Below are 27,576 nucleotides of genomic sequence, written 5' to 3' on the forward strand. Positions count from 1 at the left end.
CATATGGCGCGTGGATGCCGAGTCTGAGGCAATGCGATGAATCCCTGAAGCGAAATAGTCCTCCCCTAGGCTGTCATTTTGCGTCCATGTCCAACATTGTCGAACAAAAATTTTAAAAATTGCAAAATTGTAAGACACTGCTCTGGAAGTATGCAAGGTAATGGTCAAATCTTCTGATCTGTTGCAAAACCTTCCAAAAGCGCCTGTCCCGTAGTCTTCTTTTCTTGTGTCCCTGTTCCTACGCTGTTTTTTTCGCAAAAGCTTTCTTTTAAAGTATTTGTATCGACGCATCGAACAGTCAAGAGTGCCATAGAGAACCGATGGGGAGTGGTGTTGACAATAGCAAATACTTTAATAGAAAAAAAAAATACAGGACTGCCGTCGGGTGATCTACAAATATACTGACTGTTATATTGATATCTTACACCATATGAAAAAAACCTGCGCTCAAAAACGGTTTCTCGCTCAAAACGCTTTTGTCCATAACTGTACGGTATGTTTCGGTAAATTACAGTTTAAGGGAGCACCAAAAGGTTGTTTACCACTGTCCGGCGGTAGTTCATTGGCGAAGCACTGAAAGGATTGCAAAGGTTGTTTCTGGCGCTTCTTCTGTGATCCACGCGGGAAGCTAAAGAAAAGAACGATAGGTAATCGAAGCGCTTGAAATTCATAGGGTGGAGTGTTAGCACTCCGTCCGTAATATTGGTAAAGAAGGAGACAGATTACCTCTGCGAGCTTATGCCACGCTTGAGAGAAGCGCGACACTGGTGAGTACAGATTAAAATGTATATAATGGCATATAAGCGCAAGTAAAGTATTAGTTGATGTCCAGCGAGTCTCCTGTATTGTTATGTGTAGGGTGCAGTAGTATGCGTGCGTGTGTAAGCGCGCGTATTGTATGCTCACGCTCGCTAGAAGAAATGAATCTCGGAAGCGGTTACCAACTCTCCAAACTGAATGCATTAGCGAGGTTTCAGCGGTTGTCTTTGACATCTACGACTTGGTAAAACAGAGTGAATTTGAATCGAACAGATTAAGCTAAGCAAAAAAAAAATCCGAGGTTGCAAAGAAATTGCCATTTCTCAGTATTCACCCTTATATTCCATATTCCGGTGGCCTGAGTAAATATACAAAATGCGTCTCATTACAGACCTCATGTGGTTGTAATTAAGTAGAATGATTTTTATTGAAGCAATTTTCGTTTTAGATGAGAAAAATTATTGAATGGCATCACTACCGATGATTGTTATCACTTAATGCAATGGCACTGCAAAACGCAGTGGCCCCGCCTCGAAACCTTAATCTGCCGCGTACTCTTACAATCAGGCGTTCATGCTCCCACGTTCTGGTCGTAGCCGACACCATCTTTTCTCATGCGCCGTGCTAGCACGAGCAGTGACGCGCGGAGTGTCAAGGGATTCCGGAATTCGGCTCAGCGCACTTACAGGTTGCTGAAACTAACATTTTGCACAATTGGTTTTAAATAATCTTTCCATGTTAGATGAGTGCTTTTTCGGCATAGCAATGTCAGCTGTGTAGTACATCACAATACAGCTAAGACGTGCTAACTAGCAGGATAGCAAACTAATACTGAATACTGATCTTTTTAAGTACTAGTTTTAGGCTCCCCAATTATGGAGATGCGTGTATGCAAGCCTAAGTAAAACCCATATCAGCCTTTGCAATCTCAGAAACCTGGCTACCTTCGGCGCTGTGGCCCAACAAATTTTGTCTACATCGCGCCAAAATTCATGCATTTTCTAGAAGCTTGCCGACAAAGCAACCTCTCCAGTGCATGTAACTCGCAGAAATACCCAAATTTGTTGGGCCACATCGCCGAGGGCAACCGAGATTTCGAAATTCTATGAACTGATACGAATATTATTTACGGTGGCCAACACAGAAAACGGGGGGGGGGGGGGGGGGGGGGGGGGGTGGGGGGTTTCCTAAGTGATGGAGAAAGGTTGTACAACTTTCCCTCTGGAGGAGTATGCAGGCAAGAAACTGTTTAAGTTGAAAAGAAACAGGAACATAAAACAACGAAGACACGAAAATGACTACGGGGAGTAGAAGAAGAAGAAGATGACTATCCGCACAAAAACTTTCTTGGCGTTCACCGTTTGTTATTATTTTGAGGACAACAACAACAACAACGCCACCACCACCGTACCTTGGCCAATCCTCCTGCGTGGGTATGTGTCATGTTTACTTAGGTAAACAACAACAACAATGAAAAAGGGAACGACGGCCACTATCGCGGATGGGAGGAAACTAACCATACAAATGTCTGAACTTATTCTTAAGAAGGTTAATAGAAGCGACGCTGACTGAGAGGTACGCTTTTTCTTCCATCTGGAATGCCTCAAGAATTAACTTCACCACGCGATCCCTGTAACCCCTGCACATGGAGACTTTGAAGAAAATTAGGCTCACTCGTTGTTTCCGGAGCTCGTCCGAACCGCTGTAATTTTCAGCGCCGAAAGTGCAAGCGCTGCGCGCGCTAGCAGCGTCAGTAGTGAACACACTAAGCTTTGGCCCTGACAGTGTACTAAGCGCGAAAATTTCCGTTCATCCATATTTCCGGCGGCCCGTACGGCCCCCATAGGAATGGATCAGAACATTAGCACATTACGAGATCGATAACTTTCCAATTCTTTTGGAATGGGCTGTGAAACATAGATGTGTGAAAATATCTCACTGAAGGCTTTCCAATGGCAGCACTTGGAAATATCGTTACAACGAAAGAAGAGGTATCGAAATAATGAGAAAGGCAGAAACACTCCTCCTTTTTTTAGCGGAGAGTATCAGTCGGTTTCGTCACTTCAGTTCGGTGCCCTTTCTTAAAAAAAAAATAATAAAACACGTTTTTGTCTTATTCGGCCCGCGGCTTCTAACTGTTCTTAAGCAACATTGCTGACGCGATTAGTGATTGCTTCCAAGCATCGGCAACAGCAGTACCTTAACAGCAGCTCAGCGTTCTCCAGCGAATAGCTGTCAAGTCTCAGGATCAATGTGACGGCGTTTGTGTGTCTGCGTGTGGGGTGGGGGGGGGGGGGGGAGCGGGTGGCATGGCGACTAATTTAGAGGGGTGAGGGGGCACTCAATTCCCCTTACTGAAGAAAGTTACATGATGCCAGAGCCCCATACAGTTTGTCGTACAAATATTAAATTATCAGATGCCCTACAAATGTCCTGCACATGTCCAACAAATGTCATTCATTTTTGAAAAATCATCGTTTGACCAGCAGATATCATACAATGTCATACAAATTTTATGCCATTTGTATGACGAAGCCTGTATGACTTCATTGCATCATCGTTAAAGAACCCCAGGTGGTCGAAATTTCCGGAGCCCTCCACTACGGCTTCTCTCATAGCCTCAGTCGCTTTGGGACGTTAAACCCCAGAAACTAAACATCATACTTTTTCAGGCGCTCCCCCCCCCTCCACCTCCTCTCCCACCAAAAAAAAAAAGGTTTACTTAACCGTGCCAGACGACGTTTCGGTATAGATACAAATATAGACACTATAACTAAGAAAACTCTCTCCCCTGAGGTGACTGACGAGTCTGACGGCGTTTTGAAGACGCCTGACCCCTTCTCCGCATGTGACCGTTTCAAGGGTACGGTTCTGGTCCTCGGAGCGCAGCCGCCTGTAGGAGTTGCTCAGTGCCGAAGCGACAGTTGACCCTCACAGCTCATTTATAGCATGCGACAGCTGCTATGGAGCAGGAAGAGCCGGCTACTTCACGAGCTGCTCCTCCTGCGCCTCCCTGAGACCCTCGTGGTCGTCCTGGCCGCAGCAGGTTACCTTGGAGACGCTCCCGAAGCTGGTTGAACGTGTCTCGGACTGCTCCGGCCCGCGTTTTGTGGCTGGAATTCCGTCCCGTCGTCCAGTGTCGACGACCGGCAGTCAGGTGTCGAGGATGAAATCTACCAGCTCGCGAACACCGGTGCCGCACTTCGAGTGTCCATTCCTCATCGCTGCACCGACGGTAGGCCCGTCATTCCAGTTCCAGCCACCGATCAAGCCTACGCCATGATGGGCTGTGCTGGTACCACCGCAAGTTCGGCACCGCTGCCCCCCAGTTCCGGCAGCCTTGCCTGTGCTCAGGCGAGTGACTGATGGCTCTGCACCCAGCTGCCTGCTGCTCTACGTCACCGAGAGGATATCGAGATGCCGCTTCCTGGCGGACATCGGTGCCGAGGTTAGCGTCGTGCCTGCGACGTGCCGACTCGATCAGCAACGCGCTATGCCAGGAGCGCCTTTGCAGGTGATGTACACCTCCCAGATCGCAACCTGCCGACAGCGCTCATTCACCGTCGATTTGGGCTTACGCCGCACCTTCCTTGGGATATTTATTATCGCGGACGTGTGGTTCACTATACTTGAAGTGGACTTCCTCGCCAATTTTGGCCTGGCTGTAAACCTTCGTTCTCGCCCACTTGTGGACCACACGACTCACCTGTCCGTGAACTGCATTCTCGCCTCTGTGCCCGCGACCACCCTCCAGGTTGTGCCGTGGCTGCCATCGCCAGCTTTCACTCTGATTCTTGTCGATTTTCCTGCCATCACGAGGCCCAGCTACCTCGAGTTTCCGCTCCGAAACGCCGTCACACACCACATATTCACTACGGGCCCGCCAGCATTCTGGCAGCCGCGTCGTCTTGGTAGCGACCGCATCTGCAATGACCGCCGCCAATTCATCCAAATGCTGCAATTGGGCATGTTTCGGCCGTCATCCGGCAGCTGGTCTTGGGAGCTGCATATGGCGAACTTGTGGCGACCTTGTGGTGACCTTCGCGCCGTGAACGCCCGCACCATCTAGGATTGATATTCCCTCTCTCGTCCACCACTTCGCGGCCAATATAGATGGCATGGGAAATTTAAGGCGGAAGCCTTAAATGCCTCATCGTAGTAAGCAGAAGTTGTCGACAGAAATGTCACGCTTTTCAATTGGTCGAAATGGTCGTGACGTCGCAGTCCGCGAATTTCAAACGGGGCCAATTCTACTTTGGCTGGAAACCATGCAACCAATTAAAGGGATGGTATAGCGATGCTCCAAGTAGATAGGTTTCAGTTAATTGGTTAATTAACCAGTTAGCCTAATTATCCTTTCTAGTCAGACAAGATAAATAAATAAAATCGAGTAGGAAATTGGTCGAGCTGGGGATTCGAACCTCGGTCTCCAGTGTGCGAGACGAGCACGCTACCACTCCGCCAAGCCAGCTGGATGGTTTAGAAGGAACAAAGGCACGTTTAGTGATCACGGTGTCTTCGTTCACTCCCATCTTCCTCCTTTCCCTCACGGCGAGGTTCAGGTGTCCACCGATATACGCGAGACAGATGCATTTCCTTTCCTCAGAAGCGAATTTACCGACGAGCAAGGTGTACAGCCGAACGGGCGATGGCGTTCTGTGGACTCCCTGGCAGCCTTGCAAGACGCTGTCGCGTTCCACTCAGAGGCGAAGCTTAACGTCTTTACCACACATCAGTGACACAAGCAGCAACCCCGCGCCTAATGGTTCCGCCTCACCGCACTTTAGGTCAACAAAGTGCCCCCTGAATTTTTTTTCCAAGATGGATCTCGAGAAAGCCTATCATCTGGTCTCGCAGAAGCCTGCAGACATACCTAATACAGACATTGTAACACCTCTTGACCTCTTCGAGTGCGTCCTCAAGCCTTTTTTCTGCGAAACTGTGCTCAGAAATTCCTACTCTTCATCAACGAGTTCACTCGTGGCCTGCGTTTTGTGTTCGCCTACCTGATCTGCTGGACGCCAGTTCCTCGTCTGAAGAGCACGTTGAACACCTGAGCCTGGTCTTTTCACGCCTCGAAGAACACGGTCTCGTCATCAATTTGGCTAAATGCGTTTTCGGCGACAGCGATATCGAGTTCCTTGGCCAACATGTAACGGCGCAGGTGATAAGGCATTTGGACCGCAAAGTAGGGCCGTCCGGGACTTTCCTCACCCCGAGTCGGCTCGCAAGCTCCGAGAGTTCCTCGGCCTCTTGAACTGACACACACGTATCCTGTCTTGAATTACACTCATTACCCTGCCCATCATCGATCTCCTAAATCGTCACGCTGTCCTCGTACTGCGTTTGAGTAGAAGTCAGCCGCCGAGGCTGCTAAGCGCACCCTTGCCGAAGGTAATCTACACATGCGGCCACTGGCCGTCGCCCCGTTGCGTCTCGTCACCGATGACCCCGGTGTAGCTGTAGGCGCCTTTCTGCAACATGTTCACCACGACTGGTGGTGCCCACTGGGTTTCTTCTCCCAGAAAATCAAGGCCGCAGAAAGGTGCTATAGTACGTTCGGCCGTGAGTTCCTTGCTGTCTACCTCGCAATTCAGCACTTCCGCCGCACCTTGGAAGGAGCCGTTTTTCATGTGCTTATGGACTTTTTTATATGGTTATGTGCTTGCATTTCGTGAGAATCAGAGCTCATAAAACCGGACGAGAAATAAGACACCTGAAGTTTATTTCTGACTTAACGCTGGACATCCTATACATCGAAGGGCCCGTGAACAGCGCCGCCGAGTCGATTGCCCGTATCAATGCTCTTGCATCAGGCGTGCTGGAATTCGCAGCGCTGGCTCCAGCACAGAAGTTAGACAGCGAGCTTCAAGCCCTCCAAGCCTCCTCTGGCAACCCATTTTTGTCGCCAGCGCCTATGCCCTTCTGGTCGGGCAGTATCGTGGGCGAGGTCTCCAGTGGTTCTCCAAGTCATTTTGTTCCCACTGCTTTCCACCGCCAAGTCTTCGAACAGCTGCACAACGCTAGCCATCCTGGCATTCGTGCTATGCAGCGGCTCATGACGTCTAGGTTCGTCTCGCCTGATGTCAACCGAGATGTGCGTCGGTGGGCTCGTGAGCGCTTGCACTGCCAGCGTGCTAAAACGACGCGCCACAGGATGTCTCCTTACCACCTTTTCTTCTCTCGCGACTGCTGTCACAGCGGCATTTTACACGCCGACATTGTCGGCCGTCTTCGCCCACCAAGAGGCTTCCGCTACATACATACGTGCATCGACCGCCACACACGGTGGCCCGAAGCCTTTCCACTGCCTTAGATCACGGAGTCTACTGTGGCGTCATCATCATCATCAGCCTGACTACTACCACTGCAGGGCAAAGACCTCTCATGTCTCCTGGTCTTTGCATGTCTCCTGGTTGTTGTTACTGCCTTTGTGATGATGATGATGATGTCCTCGGGCGTAATGACACATAACCACAGCGGGTGATCGGCCAGGGTGCGTAGCGGATACAAACGCACTCATGTACAAGAAGTGGAGTAATTGAATTATTTTGTCTTAGACTACTGCCCTGCTGACCGCCAGTCTTCATCTCCTTCCACTCTTGGGGATAGGGGGGTGGGCGAGGGAGCTGTCATCGGCTGTCATGACGATTTAAGCATCGCATTTCTTTTTCGCTGCTGTCCATGCTATAGTCACCCGTTCATTTACCCCTGGTAATTCAGTTCATTGTACGTAAAAAATTATGGCGGAGGCTTAGCTAAGCTTAAGCCTAGTCAGATGCGAAGCATATTGGTGGCTAGGCTTGGTAATACATGGCTTTCCTTGGTTGCATACTTGGTCATTTTAATAGAACCGCTAGAAACCTTCGTCGTGGGGGAAGACAACGGCATGGCTACAGCGGAACGCCGACTAACCCCGAGACGCCCGTTGGGTGAGCGCCTGGATTGCCACGGAAGCCGCGTCTGCCTGCTCGGTGGAGCGAGCGTTTCACCTACACCGATTGTGAACGCGCGTTCTAAATGCGCGGGAATTCCGCTCGAGGACATTCCGGCGTCTGTGCGATGGCATCCTCACGACGACGTCACGGTGTCACGTGGTGTGACGGCTAGGGGTCCCACGGCGACGGCGCGAGGTGGAGGCCGCCTCTCTCATCGGATGTCATGTGGTGTGACGTCACGGTGTCACGTGGTGTGACGTCACGGTGTCCCGTGCTGTGACGTCACGGTGTCACGTGGTGTGACGTCTAGGGGTCCCACGCCGACGGCGTGAGTGGTAGCTCTAGCAATATGCTTCGCATAAAAACTAACGTCTACAGATCGAACTAAACGAACATTCTTTTGTTCTTAACAGCGATTAGGCATATCGCTCACCCAGAGGTCCCTACTGAAAAGTACACCTGATTAAATGTAACTACATTCTACCAGATGGAGTTCAAAACTAGGTTACGGAATGTAACCTTCAACACATGTAACCAGGTGTACGGTCCATTTTAAAACCTCCGAGACAGAACTCAACTGCATGTACAGATTGTCACGGGGCTTATTTGAATGCCTCCGTATATCTCAATAAATAGAGAACTTTAGGGCTCCCATTTCGAGAACTTTTAAGTGCCTCCCAAGAAAGCCTCAAACCTCCACTACCCACTTCGGCAACACACCGTGCGCTCTGAGAGCCTTTCATGCTGGCAGTCGCACAGCGCTTCTCTAATATTCACGGGGCTTCGTTCACCGCAATTTGTGAAGGGTATGAGCGTTCAGCTCATTCCTAACTGACAACGATTCCGGTTTGCCTTTCTCCATCTAACCCCGTATGTACATGGGAGCGCCGATGCAGAAAGAGCACGACCCCACATAAACTGGCAAAATTGTTTCTTCTTGAGAACTCTTGCAAAGAATAGCACAAAGACTAAGAGCAAGCCACGTTCGTTCTTTTCAGAAGAAACTTAGGGAATTAAACTGCTCCTTGGCAGGGCAGTCATTCTCGTCGGAACCGTCCGGGCAGTCCTTTCGGTGGTCACAGCGAGAGTGGCGAGGAATACAAAGGCGTCCAGAAGCACATGCAAACTCGTCACCAGAGCAGCCTCGGCTGCCTTTTGCGCCGCAGTTCATCTCGTCGCTGCGATCATTGCAGTCGTATCGGCCGTCGCACTTCCACTGCTTCGAAATGCACGTGCCGTTGTCGCAGCTGAAGTAATTCCCTTTACATTCCAGCGCCAGCTTTCGGCAGGAGTCCGGTTCGTCGGAGCCGTCCTCGCAGTCTTTGTGTCCGTCGCAGAAGCGCGTTTTGTTGATGCAAACGATGGATCCGTTTCGCGAGACGCATCCGAACTGCTTGCGAGGGCACGCCGCCATCCTCGTGCAATTCTGCTCGTCCGACCCAAATGAGCAGTCACGGTACCCGCCCTTGCAGGAGGACTTACCCCCCTGACAGAGCATACGGAATGTACAGTTCTGCTCGTCCGAGCTGTCTGAGCAATGGGGTCACCGTCGCAGTGCCACGATTTGGGGATGCACCGGCTATTGTCTTTGCACGCCAACTCGTCGTCCGTACAGCGGATTTCCGAAGGGCAATGCTGCTCGTCCGAGCCGTCTAAGCAATCGGGGTTACCGTCGCAGTGCCTCGATTTGGTGATGCACCGCCTCTTGTCTTTGCACGTGAACAAATTTTTAGGGCAGCGTATTTCCTTACAGTTCCGCTCGTCCGAGCCGTCTGAGCAGTCGGGCTCACCGTCGCAACGCCAAGTGTCTTTAATGCAGCGGCCGTTGAACACGCACGTGAACTCATATTTCGAACACTTGTCTACAGAGGTGCAATTCAGCTCGTCCGACCCATCTGCACAGTCGCGGTCGCCGTCGCACCGCCAATCAGACCTGACGCATCTGCTGTGGTCCTTGCACGGCTCCTTACCATCCTCACAGCGCAATTCGGGTGTACAGTTCTGCTCGTCCGAGCCGTCTGGACAGTTGCGGTCACCGTCGCAAAGATATTTTTTCCAGAGGCAGTAGCTGTTGTCTTTGCACGCGAACTCATCTTTGCTACAGCCCATTGGGGTAGGACAATGCCACTCGTCCGAGCCGTCTGTGCAGTCGCGGTCACCATCACAGAGCCAAATGTCTTTAATGCAGCGGCCATTGACTACGCACGGGAAGTGATCTTTCGGACACTCCACCACGGAGTTGCAGTTCTGCTCGTCCGACCCATCTGTGCAGTCGCGGTCACCGTCGCACAGCCAACGTTCCCTGATGCATTTGCTGTTGTCTTTGCACCGGATCCTGCCTCCCTCACAGCGTATTGGAGATGTACAGTTCAGCTCGTCCGAAGCGTCTTTACAGTCACGGCGACCGTCGCACCACCACGTTTTCCGGATGCACCTGCTATTGTCTTTGCACGGCAGCTCTTCATTGCCACAGCTTGTTGAAGACGTACAGTTCTCCTCGTCCCCACCGTCCGAACAGTCTCGGTAGCCGTCGCACAGCATATTTTCCATGATGCAGTAGCTGTTGTCTTTGCACGGGAACTGAAATTTTGCACACCGTAATCCGGATGTACAGTCCTGCTCGTCCGAGCCGTCTGAACAGTCGCGGTAACCATCGCAGCGCCAAGCGCCTTTAATGCAGCGGCCGTTGTCCACGCACGTGAACTTATCGTGCGAACATTTCTTTAGAGAGGTGCAGTCCTGCTCGTCCGACCAATCTGAGCAATCGGGGTCACCGTCGCACTGTAAGGAGATAGCGCCACCCAGCGGCGTTCGTGAGGAGAAGACAAAGCACGAGGAGCGCGTGCGGAGGGGAACGCGGGGCAGGTCGAAGAGGATTACGTGGCAGAGAAGAGAAGAGCGCGGTGGGCGACGGACGTGGACGAGTTCTGCTGGCTCCCCGAGTTCCGGGCTTGGGCCTTAGCCGCAGACGTCCGGGCCACCAGACCTGGACTTCCATCGTCAAGAGCCTCAACCACCAGGCTCAGGCGCTACTCTTCTCCGTCCATCCGTCAGCTGCTCTACATAGGCCGCTTCGGGCGCCTACGTGACCTTTTTCCGGGAGACCAGACCTGGAAACCGTGCCGGGAGCCCACGAACGCTGACGCTGCGGTAGCGTTTCATCGACGTTGGAACGCCAAGAGACTCCTTGACTGCCCGACACCCAGCCAGTCCTCGCCGCTCGTTGCTCGAATGAGACAAGTAGTGTGAACTTTCCTCTTTGACTCTTTTTCCTGCATTTATCATAAGCACTTTGTTCTGTTCCCCCGTGTGTTTTTTCCCGTGTATTGTTACGTTGTTCTCTTGTTCCTTTCCTTTCTTCTCTCTCATATTGTAATTGGTTTCCTTTCCGTTAAAAGCCGCCTCGTTTATTGTTTGTACTTTGGTGTTTGTTGAAAATAAGACCTGCAATCTCTCACAGAGTCCTCACAAATTTGGCGTCCACGACAACAGGACAGGACGAGGTCGGTTTTTATCTATTCGCCTGTTGTGTTAATTTAGGAACAATATGAGCGCTTCAGATTTGGTTGCTTTGGGCGAGCGCATGGGCTTGTGCGGCGCGGAGTTACGAGCGTGGGTGGAGGACGAGCTTCGTAAGGCACGGGAAGAGAGAGCCGCGGAGCGTGAAGCTGCTAAGCAGAAATTGGAATTAGAGGCACGGAATTTAGAGGCGGAGCGTGAGGCTGCGAAGCAGAAACTGGAGTTAGAGGCACGGAATTTGGAGTTAGAGGCACGGAATTTGGAGACGGGGCGTGAAGCTGCGAAGGAACGTTTGGAGTTAGAGGCGCAGAACTTGCAGCTACAAATAAGGCTCAAGGAGGGTGGCGCAAATCCTCCGAGTGACCGTGGAGAGCGTAGCGTCACACCGGCTAGCTCCATTAACCCGCACAGCCTCATACCACAGTTCAATGAAGCGCGAGATGACCTCGATGCCTACTTAAAGAGGTTTGAGCATGTGGCCACCGGGCAGAGTTGGCCAAAAGAAAAGTGGGCAACGGCGTTGAGCTTGTGCCTTGGTGGCGAAGCACTTAGGGTCTTCGGTCGGCTCTCGCCTGAGGATTCCGTGGATTATGACAAAGCGAAGCTTGCCTTGCTTCAGAGGTTTAGGTTCACCGCGGAAGGTTACCGAGAGAAGTTTCGTCAGAGCAAGCCCCAGGATGGAGAAACGGCCTCGCAATATGCTGCCAGGTTGTTTAGCTTCTTTGACCGTTGGGTCGAGATGCGGGGAGCAGGCCGCACTTTTGAGGTGGTTCGCGAGATGGTCGTGAGCGAACAATTTCTGAACAACTGTCATTCTCGTTTAGCCCTTTTCTTACGTGAGCGGGAGGGCAAGACAGTTGCCAAGCTGGCGGAGGCTGCCGATCATTTTCTTGATGCACAGCGGCAAAATAACTTGTTGTTCTTCAAAGAACAGGGGGAGCATACGATGAATAAAGCCAAGGACGAGGTTTCAGGTTCACAATCTCGCCTGCGGTGTTTTCTTTGCGAGAAGACTGGGCACAAGGCGGCGGATTGTCGGACGAAGCCGAAGCAATCGTATTGCACCTGGTGCCGCGAGGTAGGACATGATGCCCAGTCGTGCAAGGCTAAGAGGCCAGGAGACCGTGAGGAGTCCGCCTGTTGCATGACACCTCGATATTCACATCCCGATAGCACTGCAGTGGTAACGCGCGTAGAGGGCCAGTTGGGGGAGATGGTCTGTCCTTCCAACCCGGTGGAAAATGCTATGCCCGTGGCGCACGGTGAGGTGTTCGGCCAGCATGGTTCGGTATTACGGGATACGGGCAGCACCGGTATTGTTGTGCGTGAGTCTCTTGTACCGCCAGCGGCACAAACAGGGAAAAAGGCTACATTATTCTTGGCCAATGGGACCCGTGTAGAAGTTCCCGAAGCGGAGGTGGTGATTTCTTCTCCATACTTCTCGGGTAAGGCCATCGCGCGGTGTTTGTCTACACCCCTGTACGACATCATAATAGGCAATGTCCCTGGCGCTAAACCTCCATTCTCGGTTGACCCGCCAGTTCTCACTGATCAGGCAGTTTCCCTTGCCATGACGGGTGCGGTCGATGTTCCTTCCCTTATGGTGACAGCAAAGGTTTCAGAGAGTAGTAAAAGCCCCACTCTGAACACACTCCACTTGTCATGGCCGGAGTTTCGCCTCAAACAGGAAGAAGACCCGACCTTAGAGGTGTGTCGCAGGAAGTTGGGGCAAATATTTCATGGCAAGGGACAGACCGCCCACTCCTTTGATACAGATGACGGGGTTCTTTTCCGGTCGTACCAAGTGTGTCCCGGCCAAGTCGTTGAGCAAGCGGTGGTACCGAAGGGCTTACGCACGCAAGTTCTTAAGTTGGCGCATAAGAGTGCATTATCCGGCCATCATGGAATACGGCAAACAATAGCTAGGGTGCTCAGTGAGTTTTACTGGCCCGGTGTACAGGCTGACATTAAGAGTTATGTCAGATCGTGTGATATGTGTCAGCAGACTGTGTCGAAGGCAAGGGAGAACAGAGTGAATAACATCGTAGGACGGGAACATGTAAAATCAGGGTGGAAACCGAGGTCGGTTTGGAGAAAACGGTTTCACAAAGGAAAACGGAAGTACTAGCCGAAAAAGTTCTCGCGACGGTGAAGTGGTTTGATGTGAACAATGGAATACGGAAGAATGTAGCCCACACCTGTTGTTGGAATTGTTTTTGTTTGTTCATGCTTGTTTTTGAATGTCGGCTATCTACTTTTTTATGCTTTCCGTGTTTCTTCGCCCTCTATGGACGCTTTACGTTGACTTTCCATGTGCTCTCTGTGCTGTGTGTGCGAAGGTCTGTGAACGCTTCGAACATTGACGACCGTCGTATTGTGTGTGGTGTGTCGTGTGCGCGCTGTGGTGCGGTGTTCTGTGTTGCGATCATCGAACGCGTCTGGTGTCGCTCTCCTGAAGTCGAGTTCTTTCCCTTGGAAAAAACTTCCGAAGAGGGGGCCTTCTGTAAGGAGATAGCGCCACCCAGCGGCGTTCGTGAGGAGAAGACAAAGCACGAGGAGCGCGTGCGGAGGGGAACGCGGGGCAGGTCGAAGAGGATTACGTGGCAGAGAAGAGAAGAGCGCGGTGGGCGACGGACGTGGACGAGTTCTGCTGGCTCCCCGAGTTCCGGGCTTGGGCCTTAGCCGCAGACGTCCGGGCCACCAGACCTGGACTTCCATCGTCAAGAGCCTCAACCACCAGGCTCAGGCGCTACTCTTCTCCGTCCATCCGTCAGCTGCTCTACATAGGCCGCTTCGGGCGCCTACGTGACCTTTTTCCGGGAGACCAGACCTGGAAACCGTGCCGGGAGCCCACGAACGCTGACGCTGCGGTAGCGTTTCATCGACGTTGGAACGCCAAGAGACTCCTTGACTGCCCGACACCCAGCCAGTCCTCGCCGCTCGTTGCTCGAATGAGACAAGTAGTGTGAACTTTCCTCTTTGACTCTTTTTCCTGCATTTATCATAAGCACTTTGTTCTGTTCCCCCGTGTGTTTTTTCCCGTGTATTGTTACGTTGTTCTCTTGTTCCTTTCCTTTCTTCTCTCTCATATTGTAATTGGTTTCCTTTCCGTTAAAAGCCGCCTCGTTTATTGTTTGTACTTTGGTGTTTGTTGAAAATAAGACCTGCAATCTCTCACAGAGTCCTCACACGCACCACCAATTTTTGTCTACGCACTCGGATTTGTCTTTGCAGGGGATCTCAAATGCCCGACAGGATGCACAGTTCTTCTCGTCCGAGCCGTCTGAGCAGTTGGGTATACCGTCGCAGCGATAGCTGGGAAGAATGCAACGCGAGCGGTTGTCGCACAAGAACTCATCGTTCGAACATTTATGTATGGAGGGGCAATTCTCCTCGTCCCACCCATCTGAGCAGTCGCGTCTGCCGTCGCACAGGGCAGACTTAAAGATGCATTCCATGCTGTCTTTGCACGGTAGCTCATATTTCTCACAGCGCGGTCGGTATCTGCAGTTCCGCTCGTCCGAGCCGTCTAAGCAGTTGCGAATGCCGTCGCAGCGCCAAAGGTAGCTAAGGCAGCGGCCATTGTCGCACAAGAACTCTTGTTTCGAACATTTGGTTGGATTTCCACAATCCTGCTCGTCCGACCCATCTAAGCAGTCACGTTTACCGTCGCAAAGCCAATTTTCAATGATGCATTTGCTTCTGTCTTTACAGAAGAAACTACGGTATAAACAGTTCTGCCCGTGTGTACAGTTGTCCTCGTCCGAGCCGTCTAAGCAGTCGCGATCACCGTCGCACTGCCAATACATGTGAATGCAGCGGCGCTTGTCCGCGCACATGAAATCAGGCCAGTTACAAATCGGTAATGAAGTGCAATTCTGCTCGTCCGACCCATCTGAGCAGTCGCGATCACCGTCGCACAGCCACGTTTTCGAGATGCACTTGCTATTGTCTTTGCACGGCAGCATACCATATTCACAGCGTATCCGAGACGTACAGTTCTCCTCGTCCCAACCGTCTGAGCAGTCTCGGTAACCGTCGCACAGCATATTTTTCATGATGCAGCTGCTGTTGTCTTTGCATGGGAACTGCAATTTTCCACAGCGTAGTCCGGATTTACAGTCCCTCTCGTCCGAGCCGTCTGAACAGTCGCGGTAACCATCGCAGCGCCAAGCGCCTTTAATGCAGCGGCCGTTGTCCACGCACGTGAACTTACCGTGCGAACATTTCCTTAGGGAGGTGCAATTCCGCTCGTCCGACCAATCTGAGCAGTCTGGGTCACCGTCGCACCACCAATTTTCCCTGATGCACTTGCTGTTGTCTTTGCATCGGATCTCACCTACCCCACATAGTGCACAGTTCTTCTCGTCCGAGCCGCCATAGCAGTCGCGTTTACCGTCGCAGCGCCGGTTGTCATTAATGCACTCGCCATCTGGACACATGAAGAGACCTTTCGAACATCGCTTCATGGGAGTGCAATGCTTCTCGTCCCACCCATTTGAGCAGTCGTGTTTGCCGTCGCAGAGCAAATCTTTATAGATGCATTCCGGGGTGTCCTTGCACGGCAACATACTTCCCTCGCAACGCATTCGGAATGTACAGTTCTGCTCATCCGAGCCGTCTAAGCAGTCGCGAGTACCGTCGCAGCGCCAATAGTAGTTGAGGCAGCGGCCGTTGTCGCACCTGAACTCATGCTGCGAACATTCCCTTAGAGATGTGCAATTATGCTCGTCCGACCCATCTAAGCAGTCGCGGTCCCCGTCACACAGGTAAGTTTTAGAGATGCATTTGCTGTTGTCTTTGCACTGGAACTCATCTCTGTCACAGGGATAGAGGGATGTACAGTTCTGCTCGTCCGAGCCGTCTAAGCAGTCGCGCTCACCGTCGCAGCGCCAGTAGTGGTGAATGCAGCGACCGTTGTCCACGCACGTGAATTCATCTGTCGCGCACTTCATTACGGAGCAGTTCTGCTCGTCCCACCCATCTTTGCAGTCGCGCTCAGCGTCACACAGAGAAGTTTTATAGATGCATTTGCTGTTGTCGTAGCACGGGATATCTGAGTCGGAACACCGTATTCGGATTGTACAGTCCTGCTCGTCCGAGCCGTCTAAGCAGTCCCGAGTTCCGTCGCACATCCAATTTTTCTTGATGCATTTGCTGTAATCTTTGCAAGGTACGGTACCTGCCACACAGCTTAGTTTCGCTGTACAGTTCCTCTCGTCCGCTCCGTCGGCGCAGTCCCACTCACCGTCACATCGCAGCGTGGCCGGAATGCATGGCCCAACTTCTCTGCACATGTACTCGCCTTCATAACACGTCGTCTTGTTGGTGCAGATATATTCGTCCGACCCGTCGCTGCAGTGCTTCGTTCCGTCACAGACATGCGCCCAGGCGACGCACTGGTATAGTACCCTGCACTCGAACTGCTTCCCTGTGCAGTGGGGAAAGATTTGGGCAGCGCTTGGAACGACATGTGAAGTTCCAGATGCGAGGATGGCGGTCAGGAATAGCAGTGTCGAAGTAAACCGGAGGGATGTTGAAACCGCCCGCAGCTCAGCTTTCATGATGTTCACGATGCAATGCCCACCAACTGCAGGGAAAATACAAAGGTCAAGTTCGGAAAGTCATACGAATGAAGAGTACTCACGCGTTGAGGTCCCTGGTCGAGTTCTCTCCCGGCCTGCGCTGATAAGTGGCTCAACGAAGTGGCTGCTTCTGTATGGGACTGGATGTGCCGAGGGCTGTTCTCTTTGTGGCTAATGCTTAATCCCTCTGGCGAGGAATGCCATCAAAAGGGATCTGAGGATGTGCATTTCTTGATATGAACCTAATCCTGATAAACGTCGGCACTTGAGATAACCGGCTGATCAAAGGCCGTTAGCCGGGTACGTATTTTTGATCTGCCGCCCCAGCAGGAAGTCGTACGGTTCAGGCCGATATGGAACGAGCCTCGCGCCGGAAGTGTCCGCTTTTCAATTTCTTCAACTCTGAGTCAAGATCCAGTTCTTGACAGCGGTCGGGCGGTAGCTCATCGAAACAATTCTTTATATCTGCGCCAAATTCCACAGTAATTATAATATTATCGAGTTGGACGATATTGTACGACATGTATTTCGGTGTGGTGCTGAGGAGGAAGACGAAGACTTTGTTCTCACGAGAACGCTGCCATTTTATTTGCCATTTTTCTTTGAGGCGAACCAACCAACCAACTCTGCCTTCACGTCTGTGTAGACTTTTCGCGATTTGTGCCGTAACCAGGAGGCGCCGGTCCCTTTTCCACACGGCAATGGAAGTGGAGGCTCAAGGGCCTCCCATGAAACCCGGTGGGTTGGCAGCGGCCGTCCATAGAAAACGCCCCTACAACGTTATGATGCCAGCATCCAGGCCACCGCTGTTGCTGGGCCGCTAGTGATGACTCCTCAATCGGCGATGGGTTCGTATGGGTCCTCATCAAGAAGGGCAATAGGAAACTGCGGCGACGTGGACAGTCGTTCGCATCAAGCAAGGCTATGATCGTCACGGCGCGAGGTCCCCCAACAAGCACACTCTTGTTTGTACCAGAAACGCCAAAAGACAACCTCAGCCTCCTCAACAGACAAGCCACGTCCATGTTCCTTGAAGACCTCGGCCCTGGAGGGATTAAAGACGTCAGAGTCCACCTCTACGACAACATAATCGTCATCGATGCAACGGTGTGGAGCGCACTGCAAAGTTTGACCAGCGTAAACCAACTCGACAGCATTGCGTGCGATCTGATGTCCTCCAAGACAGCGGAACAACTGCCGGCGTCATTTACAACGTCGACAAGGCGATCGCTGACGCTGATGATTTCTCTATCTTTATCAAGTCAACGTTCAACAGCATTTCATTAATGCAAGTTCAATGAGTTGCGAAAATTAAATGTGTCGAGCTAACCTTGAAGAGCGACTGCATAACATCGTATGTGAAAGCTGGGCATTTTATACACCTGGTTCAGCCTTCCGTGCGCGAATACGCGAAAGACAGCAGAGGAACGCGCTTCACGACTCGAAAAGCGCCGCAGATAACGCAACTGACCAGGCTTAGCCAGAGCTGAACAACGCCTAATTTTTTCTTCTCCACCTCCTCTTCGAGCTAAAGTTCGTGGAGGTGAACCAAGGGCCTTCAGATAGCGAGGAAAAATTACGAGGAACTTTAGCGGCTGAAGTGGTGAAAGGCGAAAGCCTGAGTGCTGCATTCTGCTACGCGATTGTTCCCTGCACATTTTGTTGGTGCATTAATTAACTGCCAATTAATGACGCTTAAGCTTCGCCTTTAGGAGTGGAACGCGACAGCGTGTTGTAGCGCTGCCACGGAGTCCAAGGAACGCCACCACCCGTTCGGCGCGATACGTTGCCCTTTGAACACAACGCTTTTTGAGGAAAGCAAATGGGGCTGTAATTCTCTGTCACCTCGGTGGACACCTGAGCTGCACTGTACAGGAGAGAGAGAGAGAAAAAACTTTATTATGGCAAGTGCGTTAGACCCCCTTGGGTCCCTGGACCACCGCACGGTCCCACTCTGCGTCGGAACGTTCATGGAGGAAGCGTGACTGAAAGAAGAAAGAGGAGCCGTAATTAAGAAAAGGAAAATTGTATTTGAGGAAAGGAAATTTCGCATTAACTGTCTCACATATCTCAGTAGACACTCTAAGAAAATTGTATTTCAGGAAACGAAGTTGCGCATTAACTGTCTCACATATTTCGATGGACACCCGTCAAAATTCGCGCGCGGTGATGTCACGTACGACAGTTTCGACCAATCTGAAACGCGGACAAATACGCCTCGCTCGTCGGTAAATTGGTTTTTGGGGAAAGGAAATGTATCTGTCTCTCATCTCGGTGGACACCGAAACTTCACCGTAACGGGAAGGGAGGAAGTTGGGAGTGAACGAAGACACCGTATTCACTAGACGCACCTTTGTTCATTCCAAACCATCGAGCTGGCATGGCGGAGTGGGCGAGGAAGACGAAGAAGCCGTTCTGTGCGGCTGTGGCGCTATCGTGTGCCACGGCTGCACGGAGTCCTGCTGTTCCCTCTCCTCCCCGTTGGTGCTGCTTCTACCACGACCTGCCTCTGCGTCTTCTGGCCGTCTCCAAATTTTGGTGAGGCCGTTCCGCGAGTGGGGGATTCGGCCAGGTCTTCCCCCCTTTGGATGTAGGTTCGAAGGTTTTGTAGGTTTTCCGCCATGGCTCTGTCTTCCCCGGGCTCAGGTCCGGTAACCTGGTTCGCCAGTTTACCGGCTGAAAATCTGCCGCTAACATCTTTTAGTAAAAACGGTGTCAAGCTAATCCCTGTGGCGCTGGTCCCTGTAGCAGATGGTGTGATTAAAATAAAAAACTCTCGATTGATCCAGGAGCAGCTGAAGGCACCCACCAGCCACTATCTTGAGATTTCGGAGGTGCGACCATTTGGCAAGAAAGGAATTCTATGCAAATCGGCTGACTTGGATTGCGTTGCCGATTTGCGGCAGTGCACCTCTTTCGCCTCACTACCGGTGAAGGTATTCATTCCTGAGCAGCTAGCCTGCGTAAAAGGAATTATCCGCGGTGTGGATCCTTCCGCTACACCAGGGGAAATTCTTGCAGACTTTCATGACGCAGGTGTTGGCATCCTTTCAGTTTACCGCTGCAGCAGATAGGCTGGAGGCTCTCAAACACCAATGGAGTCGGTTATTGCAACTTTTGCAGGGTACTCTTGTCCGTCCGAGATCAAAGTTTGGCCTATTGTGTATCGTGTGGATCCACTGCAGCGCCGTCCGTTACAGTGTAAGCATTGCTGGCGGTTCGGTCACAGTGCCAAATCTTGCAAGTCCGCAACGCGCTGTCGCGTTTGTGGCGGTGATCATGCACACGACATTTGCACTTCTGAGTCGCTTAGCTGCTGCCTTCGTCACTCTGATCACACAGCTGACGACCCCATCTGCCCGAAACGTGCCGATGAGCAGAACGTCTTGGACATTATTCAGCGTGACAGGTGCTCGCGCGCTGATGCATACGCCCGCCTTGACAGACGGCAGTTCTCATACGCAAGTATTACCCGCACGACCACTGCTGATGTGGAGGCAGCCTTAACTAAGTCCGTTGTTGCTGCGGTGGAGAAGGCTGTTGCTGGCGTACTTGACCGCATGATCAGTACGTTCAGCGATGCCTTGTCCCAGGTCATTTCCGCGCAGACTGCTTCATCGGCTTTAAGTAACCTCAACTCGTCTACCTGTCCTCCCTCCTCTGCCTCTGCTGCTATTCAGCCCACCACCCCTTCTGCCTCCACGTCCGTGGGTGTAAATGACTCTGACCAAGTCCCCCTCTCTAACGCTTGTGAGTCAGATGTTGAAATGACTACTCCATCTCAGAAGCGTCGTGCTTCCTCTTCTCCTTCGAAATCTGACCATCATCATGGTAAGAGTAAGAAAAATTCGCCTGGAATTTCAAAGAAAACAGATGTGTTGAAAGAAGCTGTTGCGGCTACGTTTTTAAAGCAATAGTCATGGCGGGAATATCTGTTCTCCAGTGGAATTGTCGCTCTATATCATCTTCTTTCCACGATTTACAGCAGCTTATACTAAAACATAGTCCAGACATCATTTTAATACAGGAGTCGTGGCTCAATCCTAATCGCCCATTTGCAATTTAAAATTTCTCCGTTTTTAGAAATGATCGCTCAAACGGCACGGGTGGGGGCTTACTAACATTGATTTCGACGAAACTGTGTCATCGTGCTAAAGTGTCTCACAAAATTATGAGACCTGATTGTGAGATACTTGCTGTTGAAATCATTATTCCGCAGTGCTCCCCTGTTACGGTGGCAAATATCTATTTCCCCGCAGGAGTCCGTAGGACGGATGAGCTCGATGCGTTACTGCGAACAGCAGACGAGTAGTTCTAGCTGGGGACTTCAATTCTCATCATGTAATTTGTGGTTTCAGATCAGACTTTAGCGGGAAATTACTTTGGTCTTGGATGTCAGCAAACGGCGTGTGCTGTTGCAATAGTCGCGCCATAACTTACATGAGGGCTAATTCTCGATCAGCTATTGATTTAACGTTAGCAGTTAATGGTACAGCGGTATCTTCGTGGTGTACAGTTGACTGCGGTACGTCCAGTGACTACTCCCCAATCACTTTCACTATTGCGTGCAGTCCAGTCAATGCGACTGGTTCACCACAAAAATTTATAAATACTACACTGTTCAAGAACCTCCTAGGTGAGGCCCTCTCGTCTGTTGCCCCCTCCGATAAATCTGACGGGGGCCCCCAAGTATTAAATTCTGTGTTAGACGCCTCTCGGCGAGCAGTCTTTACAGTCCGGTCAGGCGTAGCAAATAAGACTCCTTTCAGTTGTTGGAATGACGACTGCGAAAAAGCCTATCGTCAAAGGAAAGCTGCATGGAAGAGTCTAGCGCACAACCAGTGCCCAAAGAACTGGATAAATTACAAATTCTTTGCAGCCTCTTTTAAAAGAACAATATCTAAGGCTAAGGATGATTACAATGCCAGCCTGAACACCTATCTGTCTAATCCTGTCAACCGCAAGTCTCTGTATAGATTCATGGAACGTACTCATGTGCTGCCCTCTTCTCACATCTCTCAGTCCACAGTATTGCCACCTCGGGACGAAAAAGATCAGCTAGAGTCCTTAGTCCAAGGCCTTGCTGTGCGTTTTCGAGCTCGCACTACCTTTCCATCAACCTCGTTTCATTTGGGTGGAGACTTCACTAAGGTATCTGTATCTGATTTAGCGTCTGTAGTCACTTGCCTGCAATCTGCTGCCCCTGGGATTGACGGAGTAACAGTTGGCATACTTAAAATCCTAATGCAAGACTTTGCCCCGTACCTCTTGCAGATTGTGAACTGGTCTTTGGAAAAAGCCTGGATTCCACAAAATTGGAAAACAGCGAAAATTATTTTACTGCTGAAAGAGCAGGGGAAGGGTTTTGATTTCGACAATATTCAGCCGATTGCTCGCACATCAAATTTGGTTAAGCTTGTAGAGCGGGTAGTCTTCAGCCGCCTCACGAGTCATATTCTGAGTCTTCAAGGTTTTAGCGAGGCTCAGATTGGCCTCCGCCGGGGGTGTTCGATTTGGACCGCGCACATAGACTTGGAGAGCCGTATTAAGGTTGCTATGAGGCAAAATGAGGTATCAGCTCTGGTTACTTTAGATATTGCAAAGGCTTACGACAGCGTTGAACACAGCATTTTGCTTCATAAACTGGCTAATGTACAACCTCTTTTGTACCTCTTTGCGTGGATAGGAGAGTTCTTAAAGAATAGAGCGTTCTTTTGTTCTAAGGGTACGTTAACTTCTACAACATACGCCCAGTCTAGAGGTGTCCCACAAGGCTCCGTTCTTTCACCGTTATTGTTTAACATACTAATGCGTGATATCCCTATTCACCCAGCCGTCAAAGTTTATGTGTATGCGGATGATATTGCTTTTCTCGCTTCTGCCAAAGACATTCATATCCTGTACCAATTACTGCAAGAGTATTTAAATGCTATGGAAGTTTGGCTAGATAGCATAAAGTTAAGTTTAAATGTCAACAAGTGTGCCGTCCTTGTTTTCCCACAAGCAACCCCTCTTTACATCTCTCTGTCGTATCACTCTATCCCCATCCCGCAAGTTGATTCAACAAAATACTTGGGTATAATATATGACCCGCATTTAGATTGGCGGCCACACATTAGAAGCATTGCGCTTAAGGGTGAGCGTGCCCTCGGCCGCTTGGTGAGGATCAGCAACAAAAAATTCGGTATGCGACGAGACAATCTACTACTTCTTTATAAGACCTACGTACGGCCAATCTTTGAATTCGGCTCCGTTCTCTTTTCTGGGTGCCCAAAGTACAAGCGTGAACCCCTGTTTGTTATGGAGCGACGCGCTCTGCGCCTTTGCTTAGGTCTGCCTAAATCAGTAGCTAATGCTGTGTTGTACTTGGAGGCGCGAATACCTGATCTTAATTCCCGGTTCGAGCTTATCACTGTGCGGACATTTTTAAGGTCTTTGGAGCCTGTTCCTGGATTCGCTAACCCTATATTTACAACGAACCCAACTCTCTTCTTTGGTATTCCCTGGCCTCGGTATAAGCTCCCTCAGGTGGTGTTCACTAACTCCCTGCTGTCAAATATTTCTGTATCAATGAGTTCTTTAGTACTAGTCAACCACAGGCGGGCTGACACGGCAGTCTTCTTTGACAACACCCTCCCAAGGAATGCTAAGAACCTGCCCGCCAATATGTTAAATGGGCTCATAGAGGAGTCAACCTAGACAATTTTCCTAACCATATTGCCGTCTATACAGATGCCTCCCAGCAAAATCGAAAGGCCGCTATTGGTATTTATTCAAGGGCTCTTGATTGGAGCTACTCCTTTCGGGCCCCTGACTATACCCCTATTTTTGTAGCTGAGTTTCTGCCCATTCAGTTGGCCTTAATAAGGATTCCCTGCAGTATCACTCGGGTTATTATACTCTCAGACAACCTTTCTGTTTTTGCAGCGCTCGAAACCTCGAGTGATACTCCTATGAGCCGTTCCCTTCAATTTTTTATTCCTCCACATGTTACAGAAGTACGCTTTCACTGGGTCCCTGGGCACTGTGGCATTGTTTCTAATGAGAGGGCTGATTTTTTAGCAAAGTCTGCCCTTGATGGTCCTATTGTCCCTTTCGTCCCAAATACTGTTTACTTGACTCTAGCACGCTTTCAGCGATTCCAGCGTTTCCACACCTTGAGCCATGAGCCTCTCCTCGCTGCAGCGGATTTTCAACACCTGGCATTTACTTGGAGTGGGCGGATGTGCAGTTCGAGGCAGTGTGAGGTGTCCATGACCCTTTTGCGCTGCAGGATACCGCGGTTTAATCTTTATTTATGCCGATCGGGGCTTTCGTTATCCAACCTTTGTGAGTCTTGTGGCGAAATTGAGTCTATGGAACATTTTTTCCTCTCCTGCCGGCGGCTCGCTGCTCTCCGCAGAATTTACTTGGAGATCCCCCTCGCTCGTCTTGGGCTTCCTCTATCTATTCCGATTCTCTTATCCTTCGGGGCAAGCGCCAAGGGATATGCCCTGAAACCAGTGTTCAATTCTATTCACGATTATATAATTTCATCTGGTAGATTCCTCTGCTAGAATGTGAATTCACAACTTTTCTTTCTCCGTACTTTTTGTTTTGTACAAATTCTAGCTCTGCGTCCCAAAATTTTAAATTTAAATATACTCCATTCCCTGTACATGAGTGCGTTTGTATCCGCTATGCACCCTGGCCAATCCCCCGCCGTGGGTATGTGCCATTCAGCCTGAGGACATCATCATCATCATCATCAACATGCTCCTTGCTGGAAACAGCGCATCGGCCGTTGGCCGAGGTCTTCCGACGTCTCAGGACACTACGGACTCGTACAAAGTTGTCCTTCCCCGATTGCATACCGGTAATGTTGTCCTTAATACCGTTTTCCTGCTTGCTGACCTTAAGGGTCGCCCGTACCGAGCACCTGACTTCCGTGACGCACTCGCACAGATATTGGATCTCCGGGAAAGTTTGTGCATTGGTCAATACCAAATGAGCCACGTGTGGATGGTTACCTGCGAGAGTAGTTCTTCCAAACAGAAGCTTGTTAACAAAGCGGAGTTTCCTGTCAAAGGACTGAGGTGCATGGTGTTCGACCCGGATACTAAGAACGTCAAGGTTAAGTTCCTTTGGCTTCCCCGCTATATGGCGCCCCGGAGGATTGTGGAAGCATCAGAGCCTTATGGCACGATTCAGTCTGTGCAGCGTGAAAAGTGGCGGTGCCCAGAGATGGAGCATATGGAAACGGCGAACCGTGAAATCTCCTTCACACTCAAGGATGGAGTGTCAGCAAGCAGAATTCCACACACACTTAATGTTTATGGCGTCCAGGCATTAGTCCTTATCCCAGGGAGACCTCCACTGTGCCTCCTTTGTAGCCGGGTTGGACATGTACGGCGCCAGTGCCGCACTCCTCGATGCACCCAGTGCCGACGCTTTGGCCATACTGTGGAGAACTGCGTCTTGAGTTACGCTGACAGGCTGCGTCAAGGCCAGTGGTCACGGGAAGATGACGTGGCATCAAAACACATCATGGATGTGTCTCAGGTTGTTGCCGCGACCGGAGAACTAAGTCGTGAGCATCGAATAGATGGGGAACAGAAGCCTTCAACACCTCAAATCAACACGGAATCTGAAGCGACTGGCCATCTAGCATCCGCGCCTCCAGATCGAAAACCGCCGGACCCGGCCCCCCCCCCGTGAGTGCTACAGGGACGAAACTTAACAGAGTACACTGTGGGGCCAGGTGGTCATACATAATCTGAACGAACAAACGTAGCGTTTAAACAGGACACAGAAAGAACCGCACGAAGATTTTAGGAAGGGGTAAAGATCAATTGGCGAGGGAAATCTTGGTGGTGGTGGTGGTGTAACACATTTATTTATACTATATACAAGAGAGATATTGCTTGGACCCTGCCTGAAGGGCCCGGCCCTCAAAACCACTAGGAGGGATCCCTAGTCCGGGACCCCTGTGGCCTCCGCGGCGGCCCGGGCTCTTGTCACCAGGGCTCGTTGGACCTGGAGAGTTGAGCAGCCGAGCAGGGCAGCCTCCCAGTTCTATCGGGTGGGGTGGGGGTGGGCTGAGAAAGCAGGATTGGCAGGGCATGCCCACACCATGTGATACGTGTCCGCAAACACTTCCCCACAGTGTGGACACTCGCCCGAAAAGGCCGAATTGAAATGTTTGAGCACTGCCGGGCACAGTACCGTGTTGGTGTAGAGGCGAAGTAGCCAACGCTCCTTTGACTTATTGAGGCCTTTACAGGGGGGTGGGTATCGGCCGTGAGCGTTTTGATACAGGAGGGAGATCTCCCGAAAAGTAACAGCCGGATTAAAATCAGTCGCCGGATCAGGCGGCGAGAGAGCGATGTCCGGTGCTTAAGCGCGCGGGCGGTAGTGTCCGCTACCTTATTTCCCTCTATCCCCGCATGTGCTGAGGCCCAGATGATGGTACGCCGGGTTGGTAAATCCCGGTACTCACATCTGTGTAAAATTTGGAAGGCACGATCTGGAATTTGGCCCTGTTCAAAATTGCGGCAAGCTTCCCTTGAGTCGGTGATAATGACTCGGGACGCTGGATCCGCAGCTGCAAGTGCGGTAGCAACTTCCTCCGCGAATGTAGTGTTGGGGGCACGGAAGGTGAGGCCCTGAACTGGGTTGTTTTGGTGGACAACGGCAGCCGTGTAAAAACCCCCATGGTGTGGACCGGTCGCGTCCGTGTAAAACACCCCTGATCGAGGACCATACTGCTTGGAAAATGCCTCCGCTAAATATCACAACGCGGTAGTGACACGTGCATTAGCACACCATCTATTTATCTAATGGAAAAAGAAAGAAACTTTCTAAGACGCACTTAATGTTTGTAAACAGTCTTCATGACCGGTGGCTATTCCTCGCCTTTTCGTCTCTTTTTCTTTTACCGGATTTTTCTAGATTATCACCGTTTTGTCTTTCTTTCAAGTTTGCGCATGCGTGTCTTTGCTCGAGAAGGGATGTGTCTTTCGTTTATCGATTTCATTCAGTTGTAAGTTGTAGCCCCGTCCTGTCCTCATCTTTCTGTGTCCTGTTTAAACGCTACGTTTGTTCGTTCAGATTATGCTACAGAGACTGCTGTGCTTGCGGCACAGGAACACCTCGTCGACACAGGACAACGTCCGGATATGCCTCCTGTGGAGTCAGTCGAGGCAATACAGCCAGTGAATGCTCGCCGATCCACCTCTGTTGCTGATTCTGCTTCGTCGTTGGAGGATAACGGTGAGCCGTGTGTGGCGTCGATCTCTGGCGTGTCCGGTTCTCTGTCGGCTGTTAGTGTGGCAGCGAGTGATGTGCTCCCCTCGGGTTCGTGGGCCGAGGCCTTGGCTGTCTCAGAGGAAGACACGGACAGCACCGCACCTTTGAAACGTCCAGCAGATGCTGACGAGGTGTGTATCGATGGCGCTGACCACAAGGCGCAATGTGTAGAGGCCACGGGAAGGGCGGCGTGAAAGAAGAAGGCGATATCTGCCCGAGAGGTCGCCAATTTGGAGGCGGGCCACCCCATTCAAGGGGATGGCGTTTGTTAGGACTGGCACCAAAAATGGCGAGCGTCGCAGCATATCAAGTCGCTACCCTTAACGTTAGGGGTATGCGTAATCGTAGGAGGCAACAGGAGATACGGCATCTCTTAAAGAAATGGAGCGTGCGTGTAGCCGCTATCCAGGAAACAAAGTTGTCCTCTGATGAAGAGACAGAAGCTGCTCTCGAGCCTTTTTTGTCGGAATACAGCATTATTGTTAGCC

General features: G+C 51.0%; 1 pseudogene; it reads right to left on the reverse strand.

Moving 5' to 3' along the window:
* Positions 1 to 8,691: 8,691 nt before the first annotated feature.
* LOC149367148 (uncharacterized) lies at positions 8,692 to 17,826 on the reverse strand (annotated as a pseudogene).
* Positions 17,827 to 27,576: the final 9,750 nt, after the last annotated feature.

Source organism: Amblyomma mixtum, chromosome 1 (assembly GCF_055824585.1).
Source record: "Amblyomma mixtum isolate Tamu chromosome 1, ASM5582458v1, whole genome shotgun sequence".
Classification (NCBI taxonomy): Eukaryota; Metazoa; Arthropoda; class Arachnida; order Ixodida; family Ixodidae; genus Amblyomma; species Amblyomma mixtum.